A 15,246-nucleotide genomic window follows, 5' to 3' on the forward strand; every position below is an offset into this window, starting at 1 on the left:
CAGGGGCCAAGAGGAAGAGAGTCTGGCATGTTATGGAAAATATCTCTTCAATTTCAGTTCCTTGTTGGGAACCCCAGCATCCTTTCTAGTTCTTCCTGGCTCCTCTGTGTTTTATTATAGATAACTTTCCTCCAAACTGAATGCACTACCTACAACCAAGAATTCATCCAAAGGAGGCTGAGGATGAGCAATGCCATAGAAACATCTGTTGTGTTCTTTCCATGTCCACCACTGACCATTTCTCTCCAACACCAACTGAGGTCTGAGTTATTCTCCCACTCAACGTTACAGACTAAAGCCTTGTGGGTAGTGTCATTATATTTAGTGATGCCGAATCTAAGTCCTTGTTATAACCTTAAGTAAATCACTTTGCTTCTCAGACTCCCAGCCTCATCAATGGAAGTGTGACTGCTAGTCTATGATAGTTAAGAGTTGTTTATTGTTAAACTCTTCTAATACAAAGATGATAGACAATGTAGTGTGGAATAAGAACTGGGGATAATGATTTTTTTAAACATTTGAAAACAATGTTCCCGCCTTACTCTTGTGAGGGTAACAAAGCATATATAGAAATTACAACACATCCATGGGAAGGTAAAAGTACCACAGAAGAGAAATTTCTGAAGCAGAATCTGGGTAGAAATATACTTTATTCTCTGACTGTAATACTAGGAATGGGAAGATTATCTACATCTGTTAGACTTCGAAGAACAGGGTATTTGGAACTTAAATTTAAAATATAAGAATATATATCTACATCTGTTTGGAATTAGTAATGTAAAATCCCATGGCATAGGCAGGAGAAAATGGTGGGATATGTTTAAGAATATTTCCCTATCCATTTTGACCAGATGTTAGAAATAAAAGGAAATAGGGGGAATGAAACTGAAAATATAATTTGTAAGACTAAATTTTATTTTGTAGGAATGAGGGATCACTGAAACTTTATATTAAGATGTGACATATTAAGGTGTCTTTTAGGAATATATTCATGTTTCTGTTCATAGGAAAATTTATAAGCCAGGAAGAAATTTTGATCAACAAAGTTTTGAGATCTGGCTCAAACATCTGACAATAAAACATGTTAATGCACATGGACAGTATACTGATATGTGGACAATAAGACTATAATTCCTAAAAATAGATAAATCATTGTCTATTATGATAATATATCATATCTATTATGGTACAATTAGATACTAAAGAGGGTCTTTCTTTACAACTTAAAATAATTAAATTTAAGATATACACTACAAATTGTAGATAATAATGCATAACTATTCAAGTCCAACTGCTATCCAGAATATTACTCCAGAGTTACCAGCTCTGTTTTGTAATTCATGAGCCCAAAGTGCAGATTTACTTCCCTAAAGTCGTCATCAATTTTTCTGGCTCAAGGTTCTAGCTATTTACTACTTCATATAAGGATTGTGCAATTTCATATCACATTCTATACATTTCATATTTTCATAAATATTATTCTGAATATTAATTATAGTAAATTAAAGTTACACATAGCAACATTTATTAATCATAAGAAATTTTATACTGAGCCTTAGTCACCCATTTTACGTAAAGATATACAACATGCTTTTTATATCCTGGGTTTACCACCTCCTAAGTATATAACCTTGGTTAATTTATTTAACCACTTTATTTTCCTCATTTTTAAAATGGAATTTTATTACCTATCTAACAAAACTAAATGGGTTAATGGTAAAATTCTTCTAACAGCCTTAGCACTAAGTAGTTGTTTTACAACTAGCTATATATCAGGCTCTTTTTCTTCAAGGGTCAATTATATTTTGTAAATAAATCTCAAGATTTCAGACATTGATTTAGGGATTAAGGATGCCAAGGCACACATTATAGTAAAAATAATCCTTTTTTTCAACAGAAGTCTGTAGGAACCAAACAGAAGGGAAAGTTAGCAATTAACAAATCAATTTTGACTATGTCCACAGTTAACTTAGATCATACAAACTAAAGAGGGTTTATGTTGGGGCTTGACTGGCTGTCCAATTTAACAAATTAACCAGATAATTGACATCTCTTATCTTGACAGTGTATTGTAAGCGTACAGTCAGATTCTACTCTCAAATGCCATGCAGCATTTACAATCTAAAGTGAATTTGAAACAATATGTGCAGTAGCTTTCCCTTTCATTAACCCAGTGACATTCCTATCATTAACCTCATTTAAAAAAGAAATTCCATAGAGATTTGGTAGAATTAAAGGAAAATGCAGTCTATGTACTTTTCCCCTCCATAATTAGTAACGTAGAGACAGCATGTTGTAATTTGAATGAAAGTCAGCATACATTCAATGTCTTCCTAGCTCCATTAACGAACTAAATGTGCAAATTTACCCATATCATTCTAATGCATTTCATTTCTCTCATTGGCAAAATGGAAGGTTGTTGAGTGATCAGAAACTCACCCAACAAGGAAAGTTTCACAAACAAGCACTGTTTTAGTATCTTTTGTTTATAGCAAAATATCTAACACATAATAAGAAATGATCAATATTCACAAAATCCAATCTAATGCTTCATCTGTAAAAATATGATTTGTATCCATCTATTAAAGTGTTGGTATTTTAAAAAGGCTCCTTAAATACTCAATGTACTTTCTAGGAGGAAACCAAGAAATAATAAAAAATAAATAATGGTCAAGGTTGCTAATTTATTCTATCTCTGGGAAATTAGACATGACAGACAAAGAACAAAATGGTAAAACAGAATAACGGAGGAAATAAAACTGACTCTCATTGAGGTAGCTTCAAAGAAATAGATATGCCTGCACTGAAATAGACCAATGTGCATCTGAATCTTATCTTTCAATTTTGTATGTATGCATACAGATCAGGTACAGCCTAGCTAACTTCCCATTTCTCACCATGCAATTACCTGAAAAACACATGTAATTGAATATATTAAGAATTCTGCAGATGCAACTTATATACCAGCATGAAAACTGCATTTTACCCAATTGTGAAATATTAATTAATTTAGCAATAATAGTTACATATGTTAATAACTTTAAAAGTGCTCACATTCTTTTTACACATTTTCTTTGCAAAATATGTGTACCAAAAATAATACTACAAAAGAACCAAATGCAAGTCATACATGAGAATATACAAGAAATAATTCAATTTTTTAAATTGACAATTAATAATGGTCTCAGATTATTCTATACAGAAGGCATTTATTCTTCTACTTGATATAATTTAGCATAGTTCATCATTGAGGCAACTATTCTCCTTGTATAATTTCTAGGCCTCACAGTAATTTCATTAGTTAAACAAGTAAACCCATTTTAGACATGAGGATATAAATCTAACAGGTTTATGAACTGTACTTTTTATAGCCAGGAGGTCATTTAGACCTACACTTTCAAGGAAGAACAGAGTTCAACAACAGTGAGTGCCTGTACTAAAACTAGTAGGCTACAACTAATTGATTCCTATCCCAGTGGCAGGTTTTTTATATTATATGAATCTAATTTTCTTTAGGAAATATAAAAGAAATAATTCAAATACTTCATGCAGTCACAGTCTAAAATTATTAAAGGTGAAATATATAGTTCACAACTTCCTAGTAAATAATAATGGTAAATACCCTGAAGAATAAGGCCATGATTGTTTGTAATAAATGATTTAAATTATCAAATTGTTATTCTTTTGATGTTACAGTACTTATAAGATTGAACAATCCATTTTTAGGATATTGATTTTGAGAAGGAAATGGGTATAAATCACTTGAATTTTCAATTACTATTACTTTAATTAGCAAATTGAACAATCTCCTGTCTCCATTAAGATAAAAGGTGAGAAACAGTGTATAATCTAGCCATGAGTCTATTGAGAAAAATGATTGTTAATTTTCTTTCAGGATTAAAATCCTGTTTGCATAACATTTTTAAAGAAAAATAGCAATACATACATAGTTAAAGAGGAGAGTTGACCAGTTTGGGATTGATCAAGGAGTTTGATGGTAACCAGTGCTATAATCATTAACAGATTTAATTAGCTCTTTGTTGATTTGATTACATATTATTTAAATTTTATTTGCCACCTATTCAATTGGTAGCAGGAGTGCAGTAAAATCTGAATTTATCTGTTCAGTTATATTCTGGATTTCTACTACCCCAAAGCTATAAAACCATCAAGATGAAATGTTTAGAGTCCAGCTAAAACTATATTTTGTGACATGAGGCCTCAAAAATACTACTGGATCTTTTGGTATTCTTTCAGTATAAATTTCCAGGACATTCAACTGTAAATGTTATACAATGACTAACATAAAAATACTAGAATTACAAAAGTTATAGTTTACTATTTTTTATTTAGATTAGCAAAAATGAAATATCATATCTCTAGCCTGGAACACATCACAGTAGACAAAGATTAACTTGTACTCAGATAAGTAAGGTTCAAAATCAGGCCTATTAAGAGCAATTAAATAACTTTAGATGTTACTAATCAAATAGATCATAAAACAGACATAAAATTTGGTGTAGTTTAAAAGAAGTTAAATGGCAGCAATCTTTTATATTAAAGAAACATATATTCAGTAGTGAATACAAATGAGGACAAAATGACACATTGCAATAATAGGCAAGATCATTTAGAGCTACACCTAGCAGAAACAAAATAATTCTACAAAATCCAAGAAAATTGGGAATTTTTTAGTTATGCATTTCATTCTGTCAAGAGTAATACTGTAATTCAAGACTTTAAAAAGCATTCATTGGGCATAAACTTTCTTAGTTTGTGGAGTACAATATTATTATTCCTGTGGTCATTTTCAGCTATTACATAATAGTTTTATGTTCATAGTCTCAAAATCCTAATAAATTATTATTTCAGCTTCAAAAGTTTATTTCGTCAATTTTTACTGACATTTTAGCCTTTTTTTTTTGACTCTCTGCTATACTCTTCTCCAAACTCCAGGTTATGATTGCAAGTCTGATTATTTACTTTCAAATTATTTTTGGTGGTGCTCAAATCTATCCCTATTCATTGTTCTACCTCATTAAACTGGCTCACTTTCTCACTAGATATACAGAATTCTGAACATCTTTAATGTTCATGCCCTGTCTGCTTTACTATAAGAACATTTGTATACATATATAAAGCATCTCACACTTAAAGAATCACACTCGTGAAAACTATGATAAAAAGAACAGTCTACTATTTATTGTATTCAATGCATAATTTGCATATTATGTTATACAACACTATATAATGAAAAGTGAATAACACACAATACCAGCCATTTGGCATATAATGAATCCTTTCTACTTGTTTAATTAAATGAACATAAACTACCTCTATTTATTAAAAATATTTTAAAGTACCTATAGTATAATATATGCACAATTCTTACATTTTCAGAATTAAATAATAGGGATTGGATAAGTGGAATAAATTTACAGATTCCACTTTATTTGAACAGCATATTAATGAGAATATAAAAATTCTAAGGGAATGGTAATACTTGGTTTCAACTTTCTAAAATAGTACCAACATTAAAATATAATAATGGCAGAAAAATTAGAAACTGAAAGAGTATACTGCCATTTTAAATTTTTTAGTAGAAAAAGTTTGGCTGAAATATAGCTTTAAAATATGAAACATAACTTTAGTAAAATTTAAGGAGAATTATCATATGTATAAAATTTATATGATAACATAAGTATCTACATAAATATAAAAATCAGCTTCATAATTGGGAGGACTTGCGGTATTCATAGACTCATGAAGAGCATTATTCATCTTTGCCCTCTAAAATTATTCCCATTGTACACATGAAAAAAACATGGGTATCTGGATATTAAATGGCAATTCAGCAGCCCACAGAAAACTACCCAGAGACAGAACTGTATGAAATTTCTTCAAAGACCATCAATGTATTGTTAGCTCCTGACGCAGGGATGTCAGTCTGGGGAAATATTATTTTCTCTCCATTTTGAAGAGAGTGCATTCAGAATACATTTCAGGGGCAATCTAAAGACTTTTTTTCTTTCATTTTAAGAAACTCTTCAGAAACAGAGCTCACAAGACAGATTTCTTAGAAGGGTAAACTCCTGGAGATTTCAAAATAAAACAAACAAAAAACATCAGTGGCCCTGAGTGACTCAGGAAAGAAATAAATCTAAAAGGCTTATTAGAAACTGAAAAGCAAAAAAAGTAACTATTTCTAAAAATAAATTTGTTCATTAGTTGCTATCTCCACAACATGTCATTAAGCAAACAACAAATTATGTATGAATATTTCTAGGATTGGCCAAATTTTATTCCATATTATTTTATATTAAATCCCAAAAATCCAGATAATAGAATTTATGATTCACTGCCAAAAATATTACATAAAAAAAAATTTAAGGAGTGGATGTTTAGTAAGTGTGTCATTTAACAATTTTATTACCATATGATTTTAAAGAAATTTATTCATTTTCCTGCAGCCATAGTGTAGAGAAATTTCTTATTTATTTTTCCTCTGGTAATTAACAAAGATAAGCCCTAGAATCTACTTTAAATAACCTACCCTTACAATTATACAAGAAACATAAAATAAATGATGAGTAAAGAAAAAAGTCAATTTTAAAAAATAATTTAAACCTTTTTATTTATTTTTTTTTTTGAAATCAATCTCTAGCTGCATTTTTGGATCCTTTTATCACCTTTTAAGCCAAAAATATATAAAAGACAGAAGACTGAACTTCAAATTTATACATGAGATATGTTTATTAAATATAAAAATTCAAAATCTTTAGAAATTTAAGAAATACAAAATAAAAACCCATCATGGGAAAAATTAAGTAATATTGATGAACATTTAAAACAAATTAATAATCATTAACTCAAAAGGAGTTTAAATTAGTATCTATTTGTGGAAACTATTTTGCTATTGAATATACATGATACTCCCCATCACAGAGACTTACTGAAATTAGAGCATATGTGATCATGATAACATGTAAGTAAATATGCAATGGTACTCATCCAAACCCTTGAAGCCCAAGGGCATGGCTCAATACAATGTACATCTTGGAAGAGATAAAAAATAATCTGTAGAAAAAATGATCACTGGGGCCAGTCACATTTCATAATATATCCAGTTTAAAAAGGAGCATAAAACACTATGTATAAATTTTACTTACATGCTTTATGCAAGTGGTATTTCACATGTGTACATTTTTAGAAACAAAATATGTAAAACTTATGAGAAAATGAAAGTCACAAAAAGCACATAAAAGACTGAATTATACATCCCATGTAAATAATAAAATTCATCATTACAAAGGTTATGATTTTCCCCCAAATTAACCGACAATATATCTCACCAAAACTGCTATGTACAAATATGAATATATCACAGTGAAGTCTACTTTTATGTGTATTCCATAAAGCAATAATTTAAAAAAAACTATAAATAAATATATGATAGAAGAAACTTGGAGAATAGGGAAAGGGGAACTACTGGACACTGAAGGGGAGCAAATTATATTTCATGTTTTATGGTTATGTCAAAATAAACCTGACTATTAAATACAACAATAATGTAATAATAAAAAAAATCATCAAACTTTACTTTAAATGAAGTAGAAAACCAAAGCATAAATTTTTAAAATTCATCTACAAAGTTATATGTAACTTTAGCCAAAAACTTTTTCAATTATAAGAGCAAAAAAGAACTTATCATGGCCTACTATTCATATATATTGTGAAAATATAATATTACAATAATAAAGAATCACAATATAAATAAGATTCCCATATGAATACATATGTATGTAAAAACACTATGCTTTATTGCAATAGCAAATTCTAGATAAATCAAACCATAACAAAAATAATCTCAGCAACTTAGCTAGGACCTTTCTCAAAATAAATTTAAACCTGTTAGGGCTGTTTACTGGTGAAGAGTCCTTGCTTCCCCAATGCTGAAGTATAACACCAGAGAAGTGTGCCAAGGCAAGTTTAGACCGGAAAATAGAAGCTTTATTAAAGGACAGTAGAAAAGACTTCTCCCCAGAAGAAGAAGGGGACCAAAGAGGTAGAATCCATGAAAGGAATTTTTTTTAATATTTTTTAGTTGTTGATGGGCCTTTATTTTATTTATTTGTATGTGGTGCTGAGAATTGAACCCAGTGCCTCATGCATGCTAGGCAAGCGCATTACCACTGAGCCACAACCCCAGTCCCATGAAAGGAATTTTTTTTTAAACTAAGGTCTTTTTAGCTTTCTTATAGCTAAGGTCTTCCTTTAGCTATCCTGCATTCCTGTCACATTGGTGTCCTTTGTTATGTTTTTTTTTTTTTTTTTGCAGTGTTGGAATATAGGTGGGAAGGCCCAAAGTGTGGAGGACAGGTGGGCTGAAGGAGTAATCTGGGCAAGAAGGGCTTTTGGATTAGCATCTCCATATTTGCTGTGAGCTGCTTCATTAAAATTTCCTTGGGATGGGCTCAGGGCCTTGGGGATATTTTCAATTCCCCTTATCCTGGACTCCATCCTCAATATGGTGTTTATTCTTGATTTTACTGGATATTAGACCCAATTTACCTAACTATACTAACTACCTATCTGTAAATCTGGCTCCACTACCAAGGATATGGCTAAGTAGTACAGTATCCCTGAGTTCACCTAACCTTTACAAAATAATAATAATGAAGAAAGTAAAAATAAAAGAATGTCAAAATGAAAATTAGCTAGCTAAAAAGGAATTTAGGTACCCAAAAGTGACAGCTCCTTTCCTGCAGGAAAATGGACCTTGGAGATTTGATTTTGAAAATTATTCCGCTTGTCAATCTCCAGCATCTGGTAAGACAATGGGCTGCAGGAACACACCTGCCACATAGTATTTTATGCAGATTCTGAGGATGCCCTTTGAGCATAAAGAAGGCAGCAAAGAGTCTCTGCCACTGACATGTTCCCCACCTGGTTGGCCAGTAGGACTGAGGACATAGTGGCCAAGTGGAGGAGTTAAGCTTACAGACTCCAGAGACTGCCCAGAATCCCAATGTGCTAGGGCCTGTTTTCAACACAGCCAGTCTTGTGGTTCCAATAGTCTTCCTCGCTCAGCCTGCCTTTTCCATGGATAAATTTGAGATCCCCTCCACCCAGATATCAATAGTCCAGAGTAAGGTCATGTAAGGGCGTTATATATGCAGGTTTTTGAAAGTCATTTACATAACAATGAGCCTATTAAAACTGGGATGTATTTTGTCTTAGGTTAAAAAAGAAAATCTACAGGCTGCACTGTTATACTGAATTGTTTAAAATTTATTAATCTCAATAATTTGGAAAAAGAAATTCTATGAAAAGGAGAATAAAGAGAAGAACATAATACATAAAATTGACAAATTTGAAGACACACAAAGTGTACTTATCAAAGAGTGTCATATATCAGTGCTTTCAAAAGACAAATTAATTTGAAATAAATGTAGTTAATGTGAGATTTAGTAATCATTTATTAATTATATATAATGGTAGTATACATGTATATGTACAAAATGCATCTCATATAATTATGAGAATACATTGCAAAAAATAAACACTACAGTATTTTTTAAAATTTTGCTGACAATACTATAAATACCTACATCTAGGTTTATGTATTACCAAATATTCAGGATACATTTTATACTTCATAAAGTTTACAACTCACTAACATACATATTTTTTCAATTTTTTAAAGGAGTAGCATTTATTTTCAGTTAGAACATAATGCCACACGAATGCCAGGCAAGTGCACTACCACTTGAGCCACATTCCCAGCCCCTATCATGGTTCTTAAAACCTCAAAATAAAAATGCCATATAATCCACTAATAATAATTATTTTGAAGCAGGGTATCATTGTGAATGTCTGTACTCTCAGTGGCTTGGGAGGATGAAACAGGAGGAACTTAAATGCAAGACCAGCCTCAGAAACTTGGCAATGGCTTAAGTGACTCAGTGATATCCTGTCTTATTAAAAAAAATAAGGATGTAACACAGTGGAAAAGTGCCTAAATAAGTAAAAATAAATAACAATAACAATTCTTGGTTTAAAAAATTGCCCTATAGGGCTGGGGATGTTGCTCAGGCTGTAGCGCACTCGCCTGGTTTGCGTGCGGCCTGGGGTTCAATCCTCAGCACCACATACAAACAAAGATGTTGTGTCTGCTGAGAACTGAAAAATAAATATTTTAAAAAAGAATTCTCTCTCTCTGTCTCTCTCTCCCTCTCCTCTTTATTTAAAAAAATATGCCCTATAACCCAGTACTTATAATTCTGGATAAATATCTAAAGAAATTGGTTTTAAACAAGTACAACAGTACTATGACCTGTAACCTTCTAATTATCTGTGTTCTAATTAAGCCCTTGCAATTGAACTTTCTTTTTAATTAAATTAAAGTCCAGTTCCACTTTTATTTCCTGCCACACCAGGACAAAGGAGTTTGCTTGAATATTAGGAATGCTTCTAAATGTCACTTTAATAAAGTTGTTTTACATATTTAAAAACTCAGTTGAAAGCAAACTTGGTGGCACAGGCCATAACCCCTGTGGCACAGAAGAATTATACATGGGTATCATGAGTTCAAAGCTACCATCAGAAAAAGCAAGGCACTAAGCAACTAAGTGAGACCCTCTCTCTAAATAAATACAAAAAAAGGACTGGGGATGTATCTCAGTGCCCCTGAGTTAAATACCTGGTGCAAAAAAAAAAGAAGAAGAAAAAAGAAAAAAAATTCAATTGAGAACAAATACATTAAAGAAACAAACAAAAAACACCTTAATTTTGGACAAATTAACTACACTATTGTGAGGATGGCCTAAAAAAACTCCATTTTAAAAACTTCAGTTTGAGAGCTGGGGATGTGGCTCAAGCGGTAGCAGGCTCGTCTGGCATGTGTGCGGCCCGGTTTGGATCCTCAGCACCACATACAACCGAAGATGTTGTGTCCTCCAAGAACTAAGAAAAAATAAATAAATGTTAAAATTCTCTCTCTCTGTCCCCCTCTCTCTCTCACTCTCTCTTAAAAAAATTAAAAAAAAAAAACTTCAGTTTGAAACATGCAATCTCACCAGGCCTAAAGAAGCCCTGCAGTATTGCCCTCAGACATAAACAAATCACTTCCCCTCACTTTGATAAACAGAGTGAGGCCTCTGGCAGGTTTTCCTCACCTAATAAGAGGGAAGGATGAGAAGACCAAGGTGCAGACCACCAGACCAGATGTTTCTGGCCCTAGAGTAAATGATGTCATGGAAAAATCTGGTGGTAACTAACAAGGATTGAAAAAAGGGTAAAAAAGCTGCAAAATTTAGTATAAATACTAGAGCAAATAAACAGATGTTCAGCCAGCTCAATAAAAATGCACTTGAGCTGGGGAGGCTGATGAGAAGTTGGAATGACATCTCATCACTTTTCATTATTTGTATTATCCTCACCACTCTTAAACTCTACAGCCATACCTTAGTGAGAGGGGAAAAGGTAAAGATTATGTGATGTTCTTCTCATGTGATGAAAACTTAATTTCAGTGGGGAGAAACCCAATGGTGAAAATAAAACTAAGAGGCAACATCTCCCACACACCCAAAATATATACTTTTATGAATAAAAAATTTAACAAATTACTTTAAAATTTCATTTAACTTTTGTGCTGTCTGGTCTTATGAGAAAGTAAATTTTATTTTAAACTTCTAAGTAATGTCCTAAGGCATTAATATTTTCCCAGAGGGAAAAAAAATATAATGCATTATTATAATTTAAAAATTTCTAGTATTCATAATAAAAATTAAGAAGGACAGCTTAAATAAATTTAATAACTTAAACCACTATATCCAAAATATTATTATTTTTGAAAATATAAATTGACTAATAAATAGATGTATTTTACAAGCTTCATCCTAAAATTCACTCTTGACCTCTCAGGGATATCTATGTTCACCACAGCTATATTCCATGTTTGATATCTATAAATTAAAATGGACAACTCTGTTCTGTGTCATAGGTTGTGGAATAAATATACCAAACAACATTCTCTCAGGGCCAAAGAACAGAAGAGACTCTGCACTTTGAGAGAGAAGCCATCTACAACTCAGAAGTGTACAAAAGTGGAAACTGTTTCTCACAGGATTCTGGGCATAGATCCATTTTCATTTTAGATATCATACTTTAACCAAAAGAGATTGGTATCACTGGAGAGAAGACTCTAGGTCATCAGATCATCAGTAACCCAGAAACTAGAGTCTAAACATTTTAAAAAATTTATTTTGCAGTTTTGTCTTTAGCCTAATGCAGGGTTGTGATTTCAATTTTCTTCTTTAGTATAGGGTACTCTGAGAATATCATCAAACATTAAAGGCATAGAAGTCTACATGTATTTCCATATAATTCAATAAAGCCTGTCAAGAGATTAAAGTTTAAATTTAAATTAATAAAAATTTAACCATTACCTATAAGGCACAATATGTTTTTTCACATAACTTCTGTTCCACATGTGATTGAATCCTGGCATTCAGCCCATGTTTAGTGAATTAGATATCTTTCACTGAATAAGAAGAAACCATATAAAATTATTGTCTCAAGTTTGGGCTTATCATCAATTAAGCCTGGGTTCATATGGAATCTTTTTACTGCATTAGGTGATAGTTGGTAAGGTTACTGAACTTCAGAGGGAGATATGGTTGCCAAAAAAAGCACCCTTCTTCTCAGAATCAAATAAATTAAGGTAGGCTCATTCTCATGGAGGTGACAGTTTTATGAAAGTAAAAAAAAAAAGTATTCAAAGTGTTTCCTGACTAATACACTTTCATAGTCACAGATTGACATAAGTCACACACAAAAAATAAGAGCTCAGATCCAAAATTTGGGAAATATACTCTGTACTTTGGCTACAAGAGGAGTAAAAACACATTGTCAACTTTATGTGTACAGATAGGGCTAAAGAATTGCTAATATGTTCACACTCTGTATCATTCTGCTTTTTGTAAGGGATGAGGTTTACATAGCTGTTCAGTGTGAAAGAATATTTGAAAGGTCTCCTGAATATTAAGCAACTTTACTGGAATTCAGGAACAATTCTCTGTGACCCCAAAGCCACAACTCACATCCTCTAGACTACATGAATTATCAATCTTTCATTATTTTCTTAGAAGTTAGATAGTGGCACAAAAAAAAGCAGAATATTTTTTTGTACCAAGGACTGGACTCAGAACACTTTATCACAAATCACATCTCCAGCTCATTTGTTTTTAAAGACAACCAAAGTTCTCACTAAGATGCTTAAGGCCCCACTGAGTTGCTGAGTCTAGCCTTGAACTTAAAATCCTTCTTCCTCAGCCTCTTGAGTCACTGAAATTGCAGACATGCATTACAATATTGGCTCTTGTTTCCTGGTTTATGAATAGGCAAAATTGAAATGATAAGCAGAGAAACAGCTGTTATAATCACCGCTTTATTAATTCTGGCTTAATTCCTAAGGTTTAAATATTGAAACTCATATTTCAATGTATACTGAAGGTAACATTATCTATTTTAGTCAACAGTCTGTTGATCTCAATTTTATCCAGACAATTTTTTACTGCCTAACTTTGATTTAATTTGAAAATGTTACTCAATATGTTTGAACTTCTGGTTTTCTTCTGGCATTATTAGGATACTAGGTTCAAACCATACAGCCTATGGAAAATTACGGTGTGGTTATAGCTAAAGAGAAGACTATATGATCAATAAAATTTTAAACTCATGAGGATGAGGTATTTTCTTTATTTTTATGTAACCTTGGTGAATAAGATACAGAGTACACAGCCAAACCTTAAATCTTACAAAGCAGGCTCTAACTCTAGTTAATAAAGAAAAATATCAAATACAAAAAGTTGTGTTGCAAAATCACATAGCAGTTGGTTTGTTATCAGCAGCACAGGAATGGGTTTCTGCGATATAATAATATCAGTATGACTTCAATACATATAATATCTTTAGATGTAGCCACACAGCAGTTGATCAATGATAAGTTGCAAGAATGATGAGCTTGTTTAGATACCATCTGGGAATGGCTTTTAGTAATCCTAGACAGGGGGATTGTGTTCTAATCATATCACAATACAGCATATTTTTTGAGGCCTGTGGATGCAGAGCTCTTACCTCCTTGCCAATAGATCATTGCAGAAGATTTCAGGTGTGTAAATTTTTTGATGATGAAACCTATAAGGGTGGATCATTGGAAAGGCCAAACACGGCTATAGCTACTCTGTTGTTGATGCTTCCAACAGTTTACTGTTATTATTATTATGATGATGATGATTAATATCATTATCATTTATTTAAGTAATGAATATCTTAAGTGTATACATTCATTGTCATAAACATTTTCTTCTGAGCATGTGTTCACTATGTAAAATATTGATCATGCACCTTTGTTTTCTGACCTATTTATGAAAAGGCCTATGGAATGATGCAGGATTCTGAGGGCTGAATGCTCTGGGCTACCTGGGAGCTGTTGTTACCTCTGCATAAGCATGACTACACTGCCAACTCTTCCTCACATCTCTCAATTGTTAGAGACCAAAATTTTGCATCCTGGGTCTCAATACCCACACAGCAACTTGCATAGTCTTTAGGATATTTGCAGGTGAGTGATATCTCAGTCTTGATAGATTAATGAAGATTTTTAGGGGAGTAGTGGCAACTAAGGACACAAAGAAGCATACAACACTTTGTTGCCTCAGTCCAATTACAGTGAACTCCTGTGGAGAGCTGTGACATAATGGGATGAGTTCCTTGTAAACAGAAATAAGGATGCTGACTGCACTGTGTGCAAACATAAACCTTGGAAGTTGAACTATCAATGAATTGCTGAAGCCCAGGCCTCAGCCCCTGGCCAAAGAAAAAAGTGGCAGCAGTGGCATAGATGATATGGAGAAGTAGTCAAATGAGTCATGGGCAGCTGCTCTGATCATGGGATGAATGGTTTCTGTAGATCTGACAGCAAAAACTGATGCAAGTGTATGAGAGACTACCAGAATGAGAAATTGCAAGATAATCAGAAGTATAGGAATCCAAGGTATATCCAGTAGAGTAAGATCTCTGTATTTTGAAAATACCCAACAACCTTCTCCATTGTGATGATTGAGTCTGGGGAGAAGAAGGATAAAGGCCTTCAAGTCCAGTCAATGGATGATGCATAAAATGAAACAACAGCAGCCAATGGCTCCAGTGAACTACTGACATGGCCAGCCCAGGTATCCAAGT

This window comes from Urocitellus parryii, unplaced genomic scaffold, assembly GCF_045843805.1.
Source record: "Urocitellus parryii isolate mUroPar1 unplaced genomic scaffold, mUroPar1.hap1 Scaffold_40, whole genome shotgun sequence".
Lineage (NCBI taxonomy): Eukaryota > Metazoa > Chordata > Mammalia > Rodentia > Sciuridae > Urocitellus > Urocitellus parryii.